Here is a 20566-nt window from a genome sequence, read left to right as displayed (position 1 = left end):
CTGCTGCTGCTGGCTGTCCAGCAGCAGACTGAAGGTGGCTACTGCTGTGCGCAGGTATATAAAGGCTCAGAGCCTATTATGACACGCGCAGCCAGCGTTCCATTGCCACATTCCGTCTACTGCAGGCGGGATACCTGGATGGCTGAATGTCACTGAGAAGCTCACAGAGACCGCCATAAGCAACAGTTTAAAAGAATGCCACAGACTAATCAACCAAACTTTTTGGGTTGGTTTCTCTTTTATAGTCTGCAGGCATTAAATGAAAGAAGTCAGTGTTCCAGCAGAGGGAGACAACGTTTCAGAAAAGGCATTGTAGCAAACCAAAAAAGAAATTTTAAGCGCAGCAGAGTAACCAGCTCACATACCTGTTAGCTCAGGTGAGTTTAAAAGGCTGCTGTTGATAACAAGGGCATTTGCTAAATAGATGGTGTGTGTGCAACAATATACTGAAAGGTCAATTATATTGTGCAGCTTATCTCACCACCTGTAGTTATTTAGGTGAAAGCTCCAAAATGCTTGCCTAATATGTCTGTTTATCCAAAAGGAAGTATAGAGGGAGAGCTAGATAGATAGCATTGCATTACATTACATTACATGGCAATGCAATGCACAGTTGCTGAAGTTGAACCAAAATGAGCTTGTCATCTGGCTTCTGCAACTTTTAACATGAAAAATCCAATGAGGAGAAGAAAAGCAAAGCCAAAGAGTCCATCCCAAAATCCGACAAACAAGCAAAATGAACAAAAAGCATTGAATTCAATTCTTTCTGATTTTAGAAACTGCATTAAAGAAGGGGTGCACCGGTCCTGGAGATACTGCAATACCAGGTCAATGCGTGGAGTGGACAGAGCAAGCTCTTTTTCCATCTCCCTGTTCTAAAAATCCATTTAATATATGGTCCCCAGATAGGGGACGTATCAGATATTAAACTGATAAGAACAGATACTACACTTGATCTTAGCCAAAAGGCCGAGAAGCGATAACCAGAATTGGTTTCCGACTACGGTGCCACCCAAGGATTCTGAAAAGTCCATTTGTGGAGATGGCCACCTGGACTCCCGTTAAGAAGACATGCTGTCAACCTCTAGATCCCTCACATGCCTGCACTTTTCGGCTTGCTGCTGCTGCAATCCACGCGTTTTAGATCTGCATAACTCCACCTCTTTTAGCACAGTACCCTCAACCCCCGGCTGTTCCCACCCGCCTCAACACCGTTGGAAGGGAGGAGAACCAATTAAGGCGGGGGGGGGGGTGGAACGAGCAGCTGTCTACCCTTAGCAGGAGGGTTGCTGATTAATTACCTCTCCTGCTGCTGCTGCTGCTGGCTGTCCAGCAGCAGACTGAAGGTGGCTGCTGCTGTGCGCAGGTATATAAAGGCTCAGAGCCTATTATGACACGCGCAGCCAGCGTTCCATTGCCACATTCCGTCTACTGCAGGCGGGATACCTGGATGGCTGAATGTCACTGAGAAGCTCACAGAGACCGCCATAAGCAACAGTTTAAAAGAATGCCACAGACTAATCAACCAAACTTTTTGGGTTGGTTTCTTTTTTATAGTCTGCAGGCATTAAATGAAAGAAGTCAGTGTTCCAGCAGAGGGAGACAACGTTTCAGAAAAGGCATTGTAGCAAACCAAAAAAGAAATTTTAAGCGCAGCAGAGTAACCAGCTCACATACCTGTTAGCTCAGGTGAGTTTAAAAGGCTGCTGTTGATAACAAGGGCATTTGCTAAATAGAAGGTGTGTGTGCAACAATATACTGAAAGGTCAATTATATTGTGCAGCTTATCTCACCACCTGTAGTTATTTAGGTGAAAGCTCCAAAATGCTTGCCTAATATGTCTGTTTATCCAAAAGGAAGTATAGAGGGAGAGCTAGATAGATAGCATTGCATTACATTACATTACATGGCAATGCAATGCACAGTTGCTGAAGTTGAACCAAAATGAGCTTGTCATCTGGCTTCTGCAACTTTTAACATGAAAAATCCAATGAGGAGAAGAAAAGCAAAGCCAAAGAGTCCATCCCAAAATCCGACAAACAAGCAAAATGAACAAAAAGCATTGAATTCAATTCTTTCTGATTTTAGAAACTGCATTAAAGAAGGGGTGCACCGGTCCTGGAGATACTGCAATACCAGGTCAATGCGTGGAGTGGACAGAGCAAGCTCTTTTTCCATCTCCCTGTTCTAAAAATCCATTTAATATATGGTCCCCAGATAGGGGACGTATCAGATATTAAACTGATAAGAACAGATACTACACTTGATCTTAGCCAAAAGGCCGAGAAGCGATAACCAGAATTGGTTTCCGACTACGGTGCCACCCAAGGATTCTGAAAAGTCCATTTGTGGAGATGGCCACCTGGACTCCCGTTAAGAAGACATGCTGTCAACCTCTAGATCCCTCACATGCCTGCACTTTTCGGCTTGCTGCTGCTGCAATCCACGCGTTTTAGATCTGCATAACTCCACCTCTTTTAGCACAGTACCCTCAACCCCCGGCTGTTCCCACCCGCCTCAACACCGTTGGAAGGGAGGAGAACCAATTAAGGCGGGGGGGGGGGGGGTGGAACGAGCAGCTGTCTACCCTTAGCAGGAGGGTTGCTGATTAATTACCTCTCCTGCTGCTGCTGCTGCTGGCTGTCCAGCAGCAGACTGAAGGTGGCTGCTGCTGTGCGCAGGTATATAAAGGCTCAGAGCCTATTATGACACGCGCAGCCAGCGTTCCATTGCCACATTCCGTCTACTGCAGGCGGGATACCTGGATGGCTGAATGTCACTGAGAAGCTCACAGAGACCGCCATAAGCAACAGTTTAAAAGAATGCCACAGACTAATCAACCAAACTTTTTGGGTTGGTTTCTCTTTTATAGTCTGCAGGCATTAAATGAAAGAAGTCAGTGTTCCAGCAGAGGGAGACAACGTTTCAGAAAAGGCATTGTAGCAAACCAAAAAAGAAATTTTAAGCGCAGCAGAGTAACCAGCTCACATACCTGTTAGCTCAGGTGAGTTTAAAAGGCTGCTGTTGATAACAAGGGCATTTGCTAAATAGATGGTGTGTGTGCAACAATATACTGAAAGGTCAATTATATTGTGCAGCTTATCTCACCACCTGTAGTTATTTAGGTGAAAGCTCCAAAATGCTTGCCTAATATGTCTGTTTATCCAAAAGGAAGTATAGAGGGAGAGCTAGATAGATAGCATTGCATTACATTACATTACATGGCAATGCAATGCACAGTTGCTGAAGTTGAACCAAAATGAGCTTGTCATCTGGCTTCTGCAACTTTTAACATGAAAAATCCAATGAGGAGAAGAAAAGCAAAGCCAAAGAGTCCATCCCAAAATCCGACAAACAAGCAAAATGAACAAAAAGCATTGAATTCAATTCTTTCTGATTTTAGAAACTGCATTAAAGAAGGGGTGCACCGGTCCTGGAGATACTGCAATGCCAGGTCAATGCGTGGAGTGGACAGAGCAAGCTCTTTTTCCATCTCCCTGTTCTAAAAATCCATTTAATATATGGTCCCCAGATAGGGGACGTATCAGATATTAAACTGATAAGAACAGATACTACACTTGATCTTAGCCAAAAGGCCGAGAAGCGATAACCAGAATTGGTTTCCGACTACGGTGCCACCCAAGGATTCTGAAAAGTCCATTTGTGGAGATGGCCACCTGGACTCCCGTTAAGAAGACATGCTGTCAACCTCTAGATCCCTCACATGCCTGCACTTTTCGGCTTGCTGCTGCTGCAATCCACGCGTTTTAGATCTGCATAACTCCACCTCTTTTAGCACAGTACCCTCAACCCCCGGCTGTTCCCACCCGCCTCAACACCGTTGGAAGGGAGGAGAACCAATTAAGGCGGGGGAGGGGTGGAACGAGCAGCTGTCTACCCTTAGCAGGAGGGTTGCTGATTAATTACCTCTCCTGCTGCTGCTGCTGCTGGCTGTCCAGCAGCAGACTGAAGGTGGCTACTGCTGTGCGCAGGTATATAAAGGCTCAGAGCCTATTATGACACGCGCAGCCAGCGTTCCATTGCCACATTCCGTCTACTGCAGGCGGGATACCTGGATGGCTGAATGTCACTGAGAAGCTCACAGAGACCGCCATAAGCAACAGTTTAAAAGAATGCCACAGACTAATCAACCAAACTTTTTGGGTTGGTTTCTCTTTTATAGTCTGCAGGCATTAAATGAAAGAAGTCAGTGTTCCAGCAGAGGGAGACAACGTTTCAGAAAAGGCATTGTAGCAAACCAAAAAAGAAATTTTAAGCGCAGCAGAGTAACCAGCTCACATACCTGTTAGCTCAGGTGAGTTTAAAAGGCTGCTGTTGATAACAAGGGCATTTGCTAAATAGATGGTGTGTGTGCAACAATATACTGAAAGGTCAATTATATTGTGCAGCTTATCTCACCACCTGTAGTTATTTAGGTGAAAGCTCCAAAATGCTTGCCTAATATGTCTGTTTATCCAAAAGGAAGTATAGAGGGAGAGCTAGATAGATAGCATTGCATTACATTACATTACATGGCAATGCAATGCACAGTTGCTGAAGTTGAACCAAAATGAGCTTGTCATCTGGCTTCTGCAACTTTTAACATGAAAAATCCAATGAGGAGAAGAAAAGCAAAGCCAAAGAGTCCATCCCAAAATCCGACAAACAAGCAAAATGAACAAAAAGCATTGAATTCAATTCTTTCTGATTTTAGAAACTGCATTAAAGAAGGGGTGCACCGGTCCTGGAGATACTGCAATACCAGGTCAATGCGTGGAGTGGACAGAGCAAGCTCTTTTTCCATCTCCCTGTTCTAAAAATCCATTTAATATATGGTCCCCAGATAGGGGACGTATCAGATATTAAACTGATAAGAACAGATACTACACTTGATCTTAGCCAAAAGGCCGAGAAGCGATAACCAGAATTGGTTTCCGACTACGGTGCCACCCAAGGATTCTGAAAAGTCCATTTGTGGAGATGGCCACCTGGACTCCCGTTAAGAAGACATGCTGTCAACCTCTAGATCCCTCACATGCCTGCACTTTTCGGCTTGCTGCTGCTGCAATCCACGCGTTTTAGATCTGCATAACTCCACCTCTTTTAGCACAGTACCCTCAACCCCCGGCTGTTCCCACCCGCCTCAACACCGTTGGAAGGGAGGAGAACCAATTAAGGCGGGGGGGGGGGTGGAACGAGCAGCTGTCTATCCTTAGCAGGAGGGTTGCTGATTAATTACCTCTCCTGCTGCTGCTGCTGCTGGCTGTCCAGCAGCAGACTGAAGGTGGCTGCTGCTGTGCGCAGGTATATAAAGGCTCAGAGCCTATTATGACACGCGCAGCCAGCGTTCCATTGCCACATTCCGTCTACTGCAGGCGGGATACCTGGATGGCTGAATGTCACTGAGAAGCTCACAGAGACCGCCATAAGCAACAGTTTAAAAGAATGCCACAGACTAATCAACCAAACTTTTTGGGTTGGTTTCTTTTTTATAGTCTGCAGGCATTAAATGAAAGAAGTCAGTGTTCCAGCAGAGGGAGACAACGTTTCAGAAAAGGCATTGTAGCAAACCAAAAAAGAAATTTTAAGCGCAGCAGAGTAACCAGCTCACATACCTGTTAGCTCAGGTGAGTTTAAAAGGCTGCTGTTGATAACAAGGGCATTTGCTAAATAGAAGGTGTGTGTGCAACAATATACTGAAAGGTCAATTATATTGTGCAGCTTATCTCACCACCTGTAGTTATTTAGGTGAAAGCTCCAAAATGCTTGCCTAATATGTCTGTTTATCCAAAAGGAAGTATAGAGGGAGAGCTAGATAGATAGCATTGCATTACATTACATTACATGGCAATGCAATGCACAGTTGCTGAAGTTGAACCAAAATGAGCTTGTCATCTGGCTTCTGCAACTTTTAACATGAAAAATCCAATGAGGAGAAGAAAAGCAAAGCCAAAGAGTCCATCCCAAAATCCGACAAACAAGCAAAATGAACAAAAAGCATTGAATTCAATTCTTTCTGATTTTAGAAACTGCATTAAAGAAGGGGTGCACCGGTCCTGGAGATACTGCAATACCAGGTCAATGCGTGGAGTGGACAGAGCAAGCTCTTTTTCCATCTCCCTGTTCTAAAAATCCATTTAATATATGGTCCCCAGATAGGGGACGTATCAGATATTAAACTGATAAGAACAGATACTACACTTGATCTTAGCCAAAAGGCCGAGAAGCGATAACCAGAATTGGTTTCCGACTACGGTGCCACCCAAGGATTCTGAAAAGTCCATTTGTGGAGATGGCCACCTGGACTCCCGTTAAGAAGACATGCTGTCAACCTCTAGATCCCTCACATGCCTGCACTTTTCGGCTTGCTGCTGCTGCAATCCACGCGTTTTAGATCTGCATAACTCCACCTCTTTTAGCACAGTACCCTCAACCCCCGGCTGTTCCCACCCGCCTCAACACCGTTGGAAGGGAGGAGAACCAATTAAGGCGGGGGGGGGGGGGGTGGAACGAGCAGCTGTCTACCCTTAGCAGGAGGGTTGCTGATTAATTACCTCTCCTGCTGCTGCTGCTGCTGGCTGTCCAGCAGCAGACTGAAGGTGGCTGCTGCTGTGCGCAGGTATATAAAGGCTCAGAGCCTATTATGACACGCGCAGCCAGCGTTCCATTGCCACATTCCGTCTACTGCAGGCGGGATACCTGGATGGCTGAATGTCACTGAGAAGCTCACAGAGACCGCCATAAGCAACAGTTTAAAAGAATGCCACAGACTAATCAACCAAACTTTTTGGGTTGGTTTCTCTTTTATAGTCTGCAGGCATTAAATGAAAGAAGTCAGTGTTCCAGCAGAGGGAGACAACGTTTCAGAAAAGGCATTGTAGCAAACCAAAAAAGAAATTTTAAGCGCAGCAGAGTAACCAGCTCACATACCTGTTAGCTCAGGTGAGTTTAAAAGGCTGCTGTTGATAACAAGGGCATTTGCTAAATAGATGGTGTGTGTGCAACAATATACTGAAAGGTCAATTATATTGTGCAGCTTATCTCACCACCTGTAGTTATTTAGGTGAAAGCTCCAAAATGCTTGCCTAATATGTCTGTTTATCCAAAAGGAAGTATAGAGGGAGAGCTAGATAGATAGCATTGCATTACATTACATTACATGGCAATGCAATGCACAGTTGCTGAAGTTGAACCAAAATGAGCTTGTCATCTGGCTTCTGCAACTTTTAACATGAAAAATCCAATGAGGAGAAGAAAAGCAAAGCCAAAGAGTCCATCCCAAAATCCGACAAACAAGCAAAATGAACAAAAAGCATTGAATTCAATTCTTTCTGATTTTAGAAACTGCATTAAAGAAGGGGTGCACCGGTCCTGGAGATACTGCAATACCAGGTCAATGCGTGGAGTGGACAGAGCAAGCTCTTTTTCCATCTCCCTGTTCTAAAAATCCATTTAATATATGGTCCCCAGATAGGGGACGTATCAGATATTAAACTGATAAGAACAGATACTACACTTGATCTTAGCCAAAAGGCCGAGAAGCGATAACCAGAATTGGTTTCCGACTACGGTGCCACCCAAGGATTCTGAAAAGTCCATTTGTGGAGATGGCCACCTGGACTCCCGTTAAGAAGACATGCTGTCAACCTCTAGATCCCTCACATGCCTGCACTTTTCGGCTTGCTGCTGCTGCAATCCACGCGTTTTAGATCTGCATAACTCCACCTCTTTTAGCACAGTACCCTCAACCCCCGGCTGTTCCCACCCGCCTCAACACCGTTGGAAGGGAGGAGAACCAATTAAGGCGGGGGGGGGGGGTGGAACGAGCAGCTGTCTACCCTTAGCAGGAGGGTTGCTGATTAATTACCTCTCCTGCTGCTGCTGCTGCTGGCTGTCCAGCAGCAGACTGAAGGTGGCTGCTGCTGTGCGCAGGTATATAAAGGCTCAGAGCCTATTATGACACGCGCAGCCAGCGTTCCATTGCCACATTCCGTCTACTGCAGGCGGGATACCTGGATGGCTGAATGTCACTGAGAAGCTCACAGAGACCGCCATAAGCAACAGTTTAAAAGAATGCCACAGACTAATCAACCAAACTTTTTGGGTTGGTTTCTCTTTTATAGTCTGCAGGCATTAAATGAAAGAAGTCAGTGTTCCAGCAGAGGGAGACAACGTTTCAGAAAAGGCATTGTAGCAAACCAAAAAAGAAATTTTAAGCGCAGCAGAGTAACCAGCTCACATACCTGTTAGCTCAGGTGAGTTTAAAAGGCTGCTGTTGATAACAAGGGCATTTGCTAAATAGATGGTGTGTGTGCAACAATATACTGAAAGGTCAATTATATTGTGCAGCTTATCTCACCACCTGTAGTTATTTAGGTGAAAGCTCCAAAATGCTTGCCTAATATGTCTGTTTATCCAAAAGGAAGTATAGAGGGAGAGCTAGATAGATAGCATTGCATTACATTACATTACATGGCAATGCAATGCACAGTTGCTGAAGTTGAACCAAAATGAGCTTGTCATCTGGCTTCTGCAACTTTTAACATGAAAAATCCAATGAGGAGAAGAAAAGCAAAGCCAAAGAGTCCATCCCAAAATCCGACAAACAAGCAAAATGAACAAAAAGCATTGAATTCAATTCTTTCTGATTTTAGAAACTGCATTAAAGAAGGGGTGCACCGGTCCTGGAGATACTGCAATACCAGGTCAATGCGTGGAGTGGACAGAGCAAGCTCTTTTTCCATCTCCCTGTTCTAAAAATCCATTTAATATATGGTCCCCAGATAGGGGACGTATCAGATATTAAACTGATAAGAACAGATACTACACTTGATCTTAGCCAAAAGGCCGAGAAGCGATAACCAGAATTGGTTTCCGACTACGGTGCCACCCAAGGATTCTGAAAAGTCCATTTGTGGAGATGGCCACCTGGACTCCCGTTAAGAAGACATGCTGTCAACCTCTAGATCCCTCACATGCCTGCACTTTTCGGCTTGCTGCTGCTGCAATCCACGCGTTTTAGATCTGCATAACTCCACCTCTTTTAGCACAGTACCCTCAACCCCCGGCTGTTCCCACCCGCCTCAACACCGTTGGAAGGGAGGAGAACCAATTAAGGAGGGGGGGGGGTGGAACGAGCAGCTGTCTACCCTTAGCAGGAGGGTTGCTGATTAATTACCTCTCCTGCTGCTGCTGCTGCTGGCTGTCCAGCAGCAGACTGAAGGTGGCTGCTGCTGTGCGCAGGTATATAAAGGCTCAGAGCCTATTATGACACGCGCAGCCAGCGTTCCATTGCCACATTCCGTCTACTGCAGGCGGGATACCTGGATGGCTGAATGTCACTGAGAAGCTCACAGAGACCGCCATAAGCAACAGTTTAAAAGAATGCCACAGACTAATCAACCAAACTTTTTGGGTTGGTTTCTCTTTTATAGTCTGCAGGCATTAAATGAAAGAAGTCAGTGTTCCAGCAGAGGGAGACAACGTTTCAGAAAAGGCATTGTAGCAAACCAAAAAAGAAATTTTAAGCGCAGCAGAGTAACCAGCTCACATACCTGTTAGCTCAGGTGAGTTTAAAAGGCTGCTGTTGATAACAAGGGCATTTGCTAAATAGATGGTGTGTGTGCAACAATATACTGAAAGGTCAATTATATTGTGCAGCTTATCTCACCACCTGTAGTTATTTAGGTGAAAGCTCCAAAATGCTTGCCTAATATGTCTGTTTATCCAAAAGGAAGTATAGAGGGAGAGCTAGATAGATAGCATTGCATTACATTACATTACATGGCAATGCAATGCACAGTTGCTGAAGTTGAACCAAAATGAGCTTGTCATCTGGCTTCTGCAACTTTTAACATGAAAAATCCAATGAGGAGAAGAAAAGCAAAGCCAAAGAGTCCATCCCAAAATCCGACAAACAAGCAAAATGAACAAAAAGCATTGAATTCAATTCTTTCTGATTTTAGAAACTGCATTAAAGAAGGGGTGCACCGGTCCTGGAGATACTGCAATACCAGGTCAATGCGTGGAGTGGACAGAGCAAGCTCTTTTTCCATCTCCCTGTTCTAAAAATCCATTTAATATATGGTCCCCAGATAGGGGACGTATCAGATATTAAACTGATAAGAACAGATACTACACTTGATCTTAGCCAAAAGGCCGAGAAGCGATAACCAGAATTGGTTTCCGACTACGGTGCCACCCAAGGATTCTGAAAAGTCCATTTGTGGAGATGGCCACCTGGACTCCCGTTAAGAAGACATGCTGTCAACCTCTAGATCCCTCACATGCCTGCACTTTTCGGCTTGCTGCTGCTGCAATCCACGCGTTTTAGATCTGCATAACTCCACCTCTTTTAGCACAGTACCCTCAACCCCCGGCTGTTCCCACCCGCCTCAACACCGTTGGAAGGGAGGAGAACCAATTAAGGCGGGGGGGGGTGGAACGAGCAGCTGTCTACCCTTAGCAGGAGGGTTGCTGATTAATTACCTCTCCTGCTGCTGCTGCTGCTGGCTGTCCAGCAGCAGACTGAAGGTGGCTGCTGCTGTGCGCAGGTATATAAAGGCTCAGAGCCTATTATGACACGCGCAGCCAGCGTTCCATTGCCACATTCCGTCTACTGCAGGCGGGATACCTGGATGGCTGAATGTCACTGAGAAGCTCACAGAGACCGCCATAAGCAACAGTTTAAAAGAATGCCACAGACTAATCAACCAAACTTTTTGGGTTGGTTTCTCTTTTATAGTCTGCAGGCATTAAATGAAAGAAGTCAGTGTTCCAGAAGAGGGAGACAACGTTTCAGAAAAGGCATTGTAGCAAACCAAAAAAGAAATTTTAAGCGCAGCAGAGTAACCAGCTCACATACCTGTTAGCTCAGGTGAGTTTAAAAGGCTGCTGTTGATAACAAGGGCATTTGCTAAATAGATGGTGTGTGTGCAACAATATACTGAAAGGTCAATTATATTGTGCAGCTTATCTCACCACCTGTAGTTATTTAGGTGAAAGCTCCAAAATGCTTGCCTAATATGTCTGTTTATCCAAAAGGAAGTAAAGAGGGAGAGCTAGATAGATAGCATTGCATTACATTACATTACATGGCAATGCAATGCACAGTTGCTGAAGTTGAACCAAAATGAGCTTGTCATCTGGCTTCTGCAACTTTTAACATGAAAAATCCAATGAGGAGAAGAAAAGCAAAGCCAAAGAGTCCATCCCAAAATCCGACAAACAAGCAAAATGAACAAAAAGCATTGAATTCAATTCTTTCTGATTTTAGAAACTGCATTAAAGAAGGGGTGCACCGGTCCTGGAGATACTGCAATACCAGGTCAATGCGTGGAGTGGACAGAGCAAGCTCTTTTTCCATCTCCCTGTTCTAAAAATCCATTTAATATATGGTCCCCAGATAGGGGACGTATCAGATATTAAACTGATAAGAACAGATACTACACTTGATCTTAGCCAAAAGGCCGAGAAGCGATAACCAGAATTGGTTTCCGACTACGGTGCCACCCAAGGATTCTGAAAAGTCCATTTGTGGAGATGGCCACCTGGACTCCCGTTAAGAAGACATGCTGTCAACCTCTAGATCCCTCACATGCCTGCACTTTTCGGCTTGCTGCTGCTGCAATCCACACGTTTTAGATCTGCATAACTCCACCTCTTTTAGCACAGTACCCTCAACCCCCGGCTGTTCCCACCCGCCTCAACACCGTTGGAAGGGAGGAGAACCAATTAAGGCGGGGGGGGGGTGGAACGAGCAGCTGTCTACCCTTAGCAGGAGGGTTGCTGATTAATTACCTCTCCTGCTGCTGCTGCTGCTGGCTGTCCAGCAGCAGACTGAAGGTGGCTGCTGCTGTGCGCAGGTATATAAAGGCTCAGAGCCTATTATGACACGCGCAGCCAGCGTTCCATTGCCACATTCCGTCTACTGCAGGCGGGATACCTGGATGGCTGAATGTCACTGAGAAGCTCACAGAGACCGCCATAAGCAACAGTTTAAAAGAATGCCACAGACTAATCAACCAAACTTTTTGGGTTGGTTTCTCTTTTATAGTCTGCAGGCATTAAATGAAAGAAGTCAGTGTTCCAGCAGAGGGAGACAACGTTTCAGAAAAGGCATTGTAGCAAACCAAAAAAGAAATTTTAAGCGCAGCAGAGTAACCAGCTCACATACCTGTTAGCTCAGGTGAGTTTAAAAGGCTGCTGTTGATAACAAGGGCATTTGCTAAATAGATGGTGTGTGTGCAACAATATACTGAAAGGTCAATTATATTGTGCAGCTTATCTCACCACCTGTAGTTATTTAGGTGAAAGCTCCAAAATGCTTGCCTAATATGTCTGTTTATCCAAAAGGAAGTATAGAGGGAGAGCTAGATAGATAGCATTGCATTACATTACATTACATGGCAATGCAATGCACAGTTGCTGAAGTTGAACCAAAATGAGCTTGTCATCTGGCTTCTGCAACTTTTAACATGAAAAATCCAATGAGGAGAAGAAAAGCAAAGCCAAAGAGTCCATCCCAAAATCCGACAAACAAGCAAAATGAACAAAAAGCATTGAATTCAATTCTTTCTGATTTTAGAAACTGCATTAAAGAAGGGGTGCACCGGTCCTGGAGATACTGCAATACCAGGTCAATGCGTGGAGTGGACAGAGCAAGCTCTTTTTCCATCTCCCTGTTCTAAAAATCCATTTAATATATGGTCCCCAGATAGGGGACGTATCAGATATTAAACTGATAAGAACAGATACTACACTTGATCTTAGCCAAAAGGCCGAGAAGCGATAACCAGAATTGGTTTCCGACTACGGTGCCACCCAAGGATTCTGAAAAGTCCATTTGTGGAGATGGCCACCTGGACTCCCGTTAAGAAGACATGCTGTCAACCTCTAGATCCCTCACATGCCTGCACTTTTCGGCTTGCTGCTGCTGCAATCCACGCGTTTTAGATCTGCATAACTCCACCTCTTTTAGCACAGTACCCTCAACCCCCGGCTGTTCCCACCCGCCTCAACACCGTTGGAAGGGAGGAGAACCAATTAAGGCGGGGGGGGGGGTGGAACGAGCAGCTGTCTACCCTTAGCAGGAGGGTTGCTGATTAATTACCTCTCCTGCTGCTGCTGCTGCTGGCTGTCCAGCAGCAGACTGAAGGTGGCTGCTGCTGTGCGCAGGTATATAAAGGCTCAGAGCCTATTATGACACGCGCAGCCAGCGTTCCATTGCCACATTCCGTCTACTGCAGGCGGGATACCTGGATGGCTGAATGTCACTGAGAAGCTCACAGAGACCGCCATAAGCAACAGTTTAAAAGAATGCCACAGACTAATCAACCAAACTTTTTGGGTTGGTTTCTCTTTTATAGTCTGCAGGCATTAAATGAAAGAAGTCAGTGTTCCAGCAGAGGGAGACAACGTTTCAGAAAAGGCATTGTAGCAAACCAAAAAAGAAATTTTAAGCGCAGCAGAGTAACCAGCTCACATACCTGTTAGCTCAGGTGAGTTTAAAAGGCTGCTGTTGATAACAAGGGCATTTGCTAAATAGATGGTGTGTGTGCAACAATATACTGAAAGGTCAATTATATTGTGCAGCTTATCTCACCACCTGTAGTTATTTAGGTGAAAGCTCCAAAATGCTTGCCTAATATGTCTGTTTATCCAAAAGGAAGTATAGAGGGAGAGCTAGATAGATAGCATTGCATTACATTACATTACATTGCAATGCAATGCACAGTTGCTGAAGTTGAACCAAAATGAGCTTGTCATCTGGCTTCTGCAACTTTTAACATGAAAAATCCAATGAGGAGAAGAAAAGCAAAGCCAAAGAGTCCATCCCAAAATCCGACAAACAAGCAAAATGAACAAAAAGCATTGAATTCAATTCTTTCTGATTTTAGAAACTGCATTAAAGAAGGGGTGCACCGGTCTTGGAGATACTGCAATACCAGGTCAATGCGTGGAGTGGACAGAGCAAGCTCTTTTTCCATCTCCCTGTTCTAAAAATCCATTTAATATATGGTCCCCAGATAGGGGACGTATCAGATATTAAACTGATAAGAACAGATACTACACTTGATCTTAGCCAAAAGGCCGAGAAGCGATAACCAGAATTGGTTTCCGACTACGGTGCCACCCAAGGATTCTGAAAAGTCCATTTGTGGAGATGGCCACCTGGACTCCCGTTAAGAAGACATGCTGTCAACCTCTAGATCCCTCACATGCCTGCACTTTTCGGCTTGCTGCTGCTGCAATCCACGCGTTTTAGATCTGCATAACTCCACCTCTTTTAGCACAGTACCCTCAACCCCCGGCTGTTCCCACCCGCCTCAACACCGTTGGAAGGGAGGAGAACCAATTAGGCGGGGGGGGGGGGGGTGGAACGAGCAGCTGTCTACCCTTAGCAGGAGGGTTGCTGATTAATTACCTCTCCTGCTGCTGCTGCTGGCTGTCCAGCAGCAGACTGAAGGTGGCTGCTGCTGTGCGCAGGTATATAAAGGCTCAGAGCCTATTATGACACGCGCAGCCAGCGTTCCATTGCCACATTCCGTCTACTGCAGGCGGGATACCTGGATGGCTGAATGTCACTGAGAAGCTCACAGAGACCGCCATAAGCAACAGTTTAAAAGAATGCCACAGACTAATCAACCAAACTTTTTGGGTTGGTTTCTCTTTTATAGTCTGCAGGCATTAAATGAAAGAAGTCAGTGTTCCAGCAGAGGGAGACAACGTTTCAGAAAAGGCATTGTAGCAAACCAAAAAAGAAATTTTAAGCGCAGCAGAGTAACCAGCTCACATACCTGTTAGCTCAGGTGAGTTTAAAAGGCTGCTGTTGATAACAAGGGCATTTGCTAAATAGATGGTGTGTGTGCAACAATATACTGAAAGGTCAATTATATTGTGCAGCTTATCTCACCACCTGTAGTTATTTAGTTGAAAGCTCCAAAATGCTTGCCTAATATGTCTGTTTATCCAAAAGGAAGTATAGAGGGAGAGCTAGATAGATAGCATTGCATTACATTACATTACATGGCAATGCAATGCACAGTTGCTGAAGTTGAACCAAAATGAGCTTGTCATCTGGCTTCTGCAACTTTTAACATGAAAAATCCAATGAGGAGAAGAAAAGCAAAGCCAAAGAGTCCATCCCAAAATCCGACAAACAAGCAAAATGAACAAAAAGCATTGAATTCAATTCTTTCTGATTTTAGAAACTGCATTAAAGAAGGGGTGCACCGGTCCTGGAGATACTGCAATACCAGGTCAATGCGTGGAGTGGACAGAGCAAGCTCTTTTTCCATCTCCCTGTTCTAAAAATCCATTTAATATATGGTCCCCAGATAGGGGACGTATCAGATATTAAACTGATAAGAACAGATACTACACTTGATCTTAGCCAAAAGGCCGAGAAGCGATAACCAGAATTGGTTTCCGACTACGGTGCCACCCAAGGATTCTGAAAAGTCCATTTGTGGAGATGGCCACCTGGACTCCCGTTAAGAAGACATGCTGTCAACCTCTAGATCCCTCACATGCCTGCACTTTTCGGCTTGCTGCTGCTGCAATCCACGCGTTTTAGATCTGCATAACTCCACCTCTTTTAGCACAGTACCCTCAACCCCCGGCTGTTCCCACCCGCCTCAACACCGTTGGAAGGGAGGAGAACCAATTAAGGCGGGGGGGGGGGGGTGGAACGAGCAGCTGTCTACCCTTAGCAGGAGGGTTGCTGATTAATTACCTCTCCTGCTGCTGCTGCTGCTGGCTGTCCAGCAGCAGACTGAAGGTGGCTGCTGCTGTGCGCAGGTATATAAAGGCTCAGAGCCTATTATGACACGCGCAGCCAGCGTTCCATTGCCACATTCCGTCTACTGCAGGCGGGATACCTGGATGGCTGAATGTCACTGAGAAGCTCACAGAGACCGCCATAAGCAACAGTTTAAAAGAATGCCACAGACTAATCAACCAAACTTTTTGGGTTGGTTTCTCTTTTATAGTCTGCAGGCATTAAATGAAAGAAGTCAGTGTTCCAGCAGAGGGAGACAACGTTTTAGACAAGGCATTGTAGCAAACCAAAAAAGAAATTTTAAGCGCAGCAGAGTAACCAGCTCACATACCTGTTAGCTCAGGTGAGTTTAAAAGGCTGCTGTTGATAACAAGGGCATTTGCTAAATAGATGGTGTGTGTGCAACAATATACTGAAAGGTCAATTATATTGTGCAGCTTATCTCACCACCTGTAGTTATTTAGGTGAAAGCTCCAAAATGCTTGCCTAATATGTCTGTTTATCCAAAAGGAAGTATAGAGGGAGAGCTAGATAGATAGCATTGCATTACATTACATTACATGGCAATGCAATGCACAGTTGCTGAAGTTGAACCAAAATGAGCTTGTCATCTGGCTTCTGCAACTTTTAACATGAAAAATCCAATGAGGAGAAGAAAAGCAAAGCCAAAGAGTCCATCCCAAAATCCGACAAACAAGCAAAATGAACAAAAAGCATTGAATTCAATTCTTTCTGATTTTAGAAACTGCATTAAAGAAGGGGTGCACCGGTCCTGGAGATACTGCAATACCAGGTCAATGCGTGGAGTGGACAGAGCAAGCTCTTTTTCCATCTCCCTGTTCTAAAAATCCATTTAATATATGGTCCCCAGATAGGGGACGTATCAGATATTAAACTGATAAGAACAGATTTTTTCTATCGAAAGCCCGAATTCGTGTACAAAACCAGAGTGCGCTTAAAAAAGTGACAAGTGCCACAAAAAAAGTGCACTAGGATGCTGGTCTTCTTGAAACCCTCTCCAAAAGGAGAAGGGTCCCCCAAACCATTCCCCGTCCCTCCGAGCCAAAAGGCCACAGCGAGGAACAGGGACAAAAAGCCACCTCCAGCCGAAGCCAGAGGCGACCCAATCTTACCCCCAGCACCTGCCCGAGTTCTCACCCGAGCAAGGCACTGGGAGCCAAAGACTGTGCTCCCCTCCCGGAAGAGGGGAGCCAACAACGCTCTCCTCCCGAAAGAGGAGAGCCAGGGGGGTTCAGGGGGGAGCGGAACCTGATGGCCACACACTCCCCCCCTAGACCTGCCAAGAGAGGAACCCGTAAGGGAACCGCATCCCGACAAAATCCTAGTAGGACGTGACACACGTGAATAAGTGGACACACAGTGACAAAGAAATTAAATAAATAGTGAAGGTTTCACAGTATAATACTGCCCGGACCTTCGACCGGGAATTGAAAAATTCCCCATCCTAAGGCCAGAAGGCCCGGAATAAGGGTGTGTGCGAAGAAAGAAAATTTGAAGTGCTTGTGCAAATGTGCCATAAACTCAAGTGGGGTTCCCAATCCCAGTGAGTTAAGGCACCCCAGGGTCACCACTCCTGGGGCACTTCACACTTCGGGCTTTCGATCTTCCCCGGCCCAATGGCGTCGATCCTGGGGGGCCATGCTTTCCACCAGATGACTATATTAGCCACCTGGCGTACTAACAAGCGCCTAAACCCCAGTGTGCATAATGTATCAATCTACTAGGGCGGCCAACATCCAAAACCGCCTTTTCGAAAGATACTACACTTGATCTTAGCCAAAAGGCCGAGAAGCGATAACCAGAATTGGTTTCCGACTACGGTGCCACCCAAGGATTCTGAAAAGTCCATTTGTGGAGATGGCCACCTGGACTCCAGTTAAGAAGACATGCTGTCAACCTCTAGATCCCTCACATGCCTGCACTTTTCGGCTTGCTGCTGCTGCAATCCACGCGTTTTAGATCTGCATAACTCCACCTCTTTTAGCACAGTACCCTCAACCCCCGGCTGTTCCCACCCGCCTCAACACCGTTGGAAGGGAGGAGAACCAATTAAGGCGGGGGGGGGGGTGGAACGAGCAGCTGTCTACCCTTAGCAGGAGGGTTGCTGATTAATTACCTCTCCTGCTGCTGCTGCTGCTGGCTGTCCAGCAGCAGACTGAAGGTGGCTGCTGCTGTGCGCAGGTATATAAAGGCTCAGAGCCTATTATGACACGCGCAGCCAGCGTTCCATTGCCACATTCCGTCTACTGCAGGCGGGATACCTGGATGGCTGAATGTCACTGAGAAGCTCACAGAGACCGCCATAAGCAACAGTTTAAAAGAATGCCACAGACTAAGCAACCAAACGTTTTGGGTTGGTTTCTCTTTTATAGTCTGCAGGCATTAAATGAAAGAAGTCAGTGTTCCAGCAGAGGGAGACAACGTTTCAGAAAAGGCATTGTAGCAAACCAAAAAAGAAATTTTAAGCGCAGCAGAGTAACCAGCTCACATACCTGTTAGCTCAGGTGAGTTTAAAAGGCTGCTGTTGATAACAAGGGCATTTGCTAAATAGATGGTGTGTGTGCAACAATATACTGAAAGGTCAATTATATTGTGCAGCTTATCTCACCACCTGTAGTTATTTAGGTGAAAGCTCCAAAATGCTTGCCTAATATGTCTGTTTATCCAAAAGGAAGTATAGAGGGAGAGCTAGATAGATAGCATTGCATTACATTACATTACATGGCAATGCAATGCACAGTTGCTGAAGTTGAACCAAAATGAGCTTGTCATCTGGCTTCTGCAACTTTTAACATGAAAAATCCAATGAGGAGAAGAAAAGCAAAGCCAAAGAGTCCATCCCAAAATCCGACAAACAAGCAAAATGAACAAAAAGCATTGAATTCAATTCTTTCTGATTTTAGAAACTGCATTAAAGAAGGGGTGCACCGGTCCTGGAGATACTGCAATACCAGGTCAATGCGTGGAGTGGACAGAGCAAGCTCTTTTTCCATCTCCCTGTTCTAAAAATCCATTTAATATATGGTCCCCAGATAGGGGACGTATCAGATATTAAACTGATAAGAACAGATACTACACTTGATCTTAGCCAAAAGGCCGAGAAGCGATAACCAGAATTGGTTTCCGACTACGGTGCCACCCAAGGATTCTGAAAAGTCCATTTGTGGAGATGGCCACCTGGACTCCCGTTAAGAAGACATGCTGTCAACCTCTAGATCCCTCACATGCCTGCACTTTTCGGCTTGCTGCTGCTGCAATCCACGCGTTTTAGATCTGCATAACTCCACCTCTTTTAGCACAGTACCCTCAACCCCCGGCTGTTCCCACCCGCCTCAACACCGTTGGAAGGGAGGAGAACCAATTAAGGCGGGGGGGGGGGTGGAACGAGCAGCTGTCTACCCTTAGCAGGAGGGTTGCTGATTAATTACCTCTCCTGCTGCTGCTGCTGCTGGCTGTCCAGCAGCAGACTGAAGGTGGCTGCTGCTGTGCGCAGGTATATAAAGGCTCAGAGCCTATTATGACACGCGCAGCCAGCGTTCCATTGCCACATTCCGTCTACTGCAGGCGGGATACCTGGATGGCTGAATGTCACTGAGAAGCTCACAGAGACCGCCATAAGCAACAGTTTAAAAGAATGCCACAGACTAATCAACCAAACTTTTTGGGTTGGTTTCTCTTTTATAGTCTGCAGGCATTAAATGAAAGAAGTCAGTGTTCCAGCAGAGGGAGACAACGTTTCAGAAAAGGCATTGTAGCAAACCAAAAAAGAAATTTTAAGCGCAGCAGAGTAACCAGCTCACATACCTGTTAGCTCAGGTGAGTTTAAAAGGCTGCTGTTGATAACAAGGGCATTTGCTAAATAGATGGTGTGTGTGCAACAATATACTGAAAGGTCAATTATATTGTGCAGCTTATCTCACCACCTGTAGTTATTTAGGTGAAAGCTCCAAAATGCTTGCCTAATATGTCTGTTTATCCAAAAGGAAGTATAGAGGGAGAGCTAGATAGATAGCATTGCATTACATTACATTACATGGCAATGCAATGCACAGTTGCTGAAGTTGAACCAAAATGAGCTTGTCATCTGGCTTCTGCAACTTTTAACATGAAAAATCCAATGAGGAGAAGAAAAGCAAAGCCAAAGAGTCCATCCCAAAATCCGACAAACAAGCAAAATGAACAAAAAGCATTGAATTCAATTCTTTCTGATTTTAGAAACTGCATTAAAGAAGGGGTGCACCGGTCCTGGAGATACTGCAATACCAGGTCAATGCGTGGAGTGGACAGAGCAAGCTCTTTTTCCATCTCCCTGTTCTAAAAATCCATTTAATATATGGTCCGCAGATAGGGGACGTATCAGATATTAAACTGATAAGAACAGATACTACACTTGATCTTAGCCAAAAGGCCGAGAAGCGATAACCAGAATTGGTTTCCGACTACGGTGCCACCCAAGGATTCTGAAAAGTCCATTTGTGGAGATGGCCACCTGGACTCCCGTTAAGAAGACATGCTGTCAACCTCTAGATCCCTCACATGCCTGCACTTTTCGGCTTGCTGCTGCTGCAATCCACGCGTTTTAGATCTGCATAACTCCACCTCTTTTAGCACAGTACCCTCAACCCCCGGCTGTTCCCACCCGCCTCAACACCGTTGGAAGGGAGGAGAACCAATTAAGGCGGGGGGGGGGGTGGAACGAGCAGCTGTCTACCCTTAGCAGGAGGGTTGCTGATTAATTACCTCTCCTGCTGCTGCTGCTGCTGG

At 45.5% G+C, this 20566-nt stretch overlaps 14 non-coding genes and 2 pseudogenes across 14 annotated transcripts; all 16 read right to left on the bottom strand.

The window, feature by feature from the left end:
* Positions 1 to 790: 790 nt before the first annotated feature.
* Positions 791 to 981, bottom strand: LOC141237475 (U2 spliceosomal RNA). Its single transcript, XR_012303010.1, has one exon. It is a non-coding gene; the product is annotated as a U2 spliceosomal RNA (small nuclear RNA).
* A 1121-nt stretch (positions 982 to 2102) lies between these two features.
* LOC141237474 (U2 spliceosomal RNA) lies at positions 2103 to 2293 on the bottom strand. Its single transcript, XR_012303009.1, has one exon. It is a non-coding gene; the product is annotated as a U2 spliceosomal RNA (small nuclear RNA).
* Positions 2294 to 3417: 1124 nt separating this feature from the next.
* On the bottom strand, positions 3418 to 3608 carry LOC141237864 (U2 spliceosomal RNA). The gene has a single exon (XR_012303387.1). It is a non-coding gene; the product is annotated as a U2 spliceosomal RNA (small nuclear RNA).
* A 1120-nt stretch (positions 3609 to 4728) lies between these two features.
* LOC141237473 (U2 spliceosomal RNA) lies at positions 4729 to 4919 on the bottom strand. Its single transcript, XR_012303008.1, has one exon. It is a non-coding gene; the product is annotated as a U2 spliceosomal RNA (small nuclear RNA).
* A 1121-nt stretch (positions 4920 to 6040) lies between these two features.
* Positions 6041 to 6231, bottom strand: LOC141237472 (U2 spliceosomal RNA). The gene has a single exon (XR_012303007.1). It is a non-coding gene; the product is annotated as a U2 spliceosomal RNA (small nuclear RNA).
* A 1124-nt stretch (positions 6232 to 7355) lies between these two features.
* LOC141237470 (U2 spliceosomal RNA) lies at positions 7356 to 7546 on the bottom strand. The gene has a single exon (XR_012303005.1). It is a non-coding gene; the product is annotated as a U2 spliceosomal RNA (small nuclear RNA).
* A 1122-nt stretch (positions 7547 to 8668) lies between these two features.
* On the bottom strand, positions 8669 to 8859 carry LOC141237469 (U2 spliceosomal RNA). Its single transcript, XR_012303004.1, has one exon. It is a non-coding gene; the product is annotated as a U2 spliceosomal RNA (small nuclear RNA).
* A 1120-nt stretch (positions 8860 to 9979) lies between these two features.
* Positions 9980 to 10170, bottom strand: LOC141237468 (U2 spliceosomal RNA). Its single transcript, XR_012303003.1, has one exon. It is a non-coding gene; the product is annotated as a U2 spliceosomal RNA (small nuclear RNA).
* Positions 10171 to 11289: 1119 nt separating this feature from the next.
* LOC141237467 (U2 spliceosomal RNA) lies at positions 11290 to 11480 on the bottom strand. The gene has a single exon (XR_012303002.1). It is a non-coding gene; the product is annotated as a U2 spliceosomal RNA (small nuclear RNA).
* Positions 11481 to 12600: 1120 nt separating this feature from the next.
* LOC141237466 (U2 spliceosomal RNA) lies at positions 12601 to 12791 on the bottom strand. Its single transcript, XR_012303001.1, has one exon. It is a non-coding gene; the product is annotated as a U2 spliceosomal RNA (small nuclear RNA).
* Positions 12792 to 13912: 1121 nt separating this feature from the next.
* LOC141237913 (U2 spliceosomal RNA) lies at positions 13913 to 14103 on the bottom strand. The gene has a single exon (XR_012303433.1). It is a non-coding gene; the product is annotated as a U2 spliceosomal RNA (small nuclear RNA).
* Positions 14104 to 15223: 1120 nt separating this feature from the next.
* LOC141237465 (U2 spliceosomal RNA) lies at positions 15224 to 15414 on the bottom strand. The gene has a single exon (XR_012303000.1). It is a non-coding gene; the product is annotated as a U2 spliceosomal RNA (small nuclear RNA).
* Positions 15415 to 16537: 1123 nt separating this feature from the next.
* LOC141237415 (U2 spliceosomal RNA) lies at positions 16538 to 16717 on the bottom strand (annotated as a pseudogene).
* Positions 16718 to 17506: 789 nt separating this feature from the next.
* LOC141237429 (U2 spliceosomal RNA) lies at positions 17507 to 17598 on the bottom strand (annotated as a pseudogene).
* A 1121-nt stretch (positions 17599 to 18719) lies between these two features.
* Positions 18720 to 18910, bottom strand: LOC141237464 (U2 spliceosomal RNA). The gene has a single exon (XR_012302999.1). It is a non-coding gene; the product is annotated as a U2 spliceosomal RNA (small nuclear RNA).
* A 1121-nt stretch (positions 18911 to 20031) lies between these two features.
* On the bottom strand, positions 20032 to 20222 carry LOC141237942 (U2 spliceosomal RNA). Its single transcript, XR_012303462.1, has one exon. It is a non-coding gene; the product is annotated as a U2 spliceosomal RNA (small nuclear RNA).
* Between the last annotated feature and the right edge of the window lie 344 nt (positions 20223 to 20566).

Source organism: Phyllobates terribilis, unplaced genomic scaffold (assembly GCF_046119375.1).
Source record: "Phyllobates terribilis strain yellow unplaced genomic scaffold, ASM4611937v1 Scaffold_734__1_contigs__length_741531, whole genome shotgun sequence".
NCBI classification, from domain to species: Eukaryota; Metazoa; Chordata; class Amphibia; order Anura; family Dendrobatidae; genus Phyllobates; species Phyllobates terribilis.
Note: the sequence above shows the minus strand (reverse complement) of the source record. Positions and strands in the feature narration are given on the sequence as shown.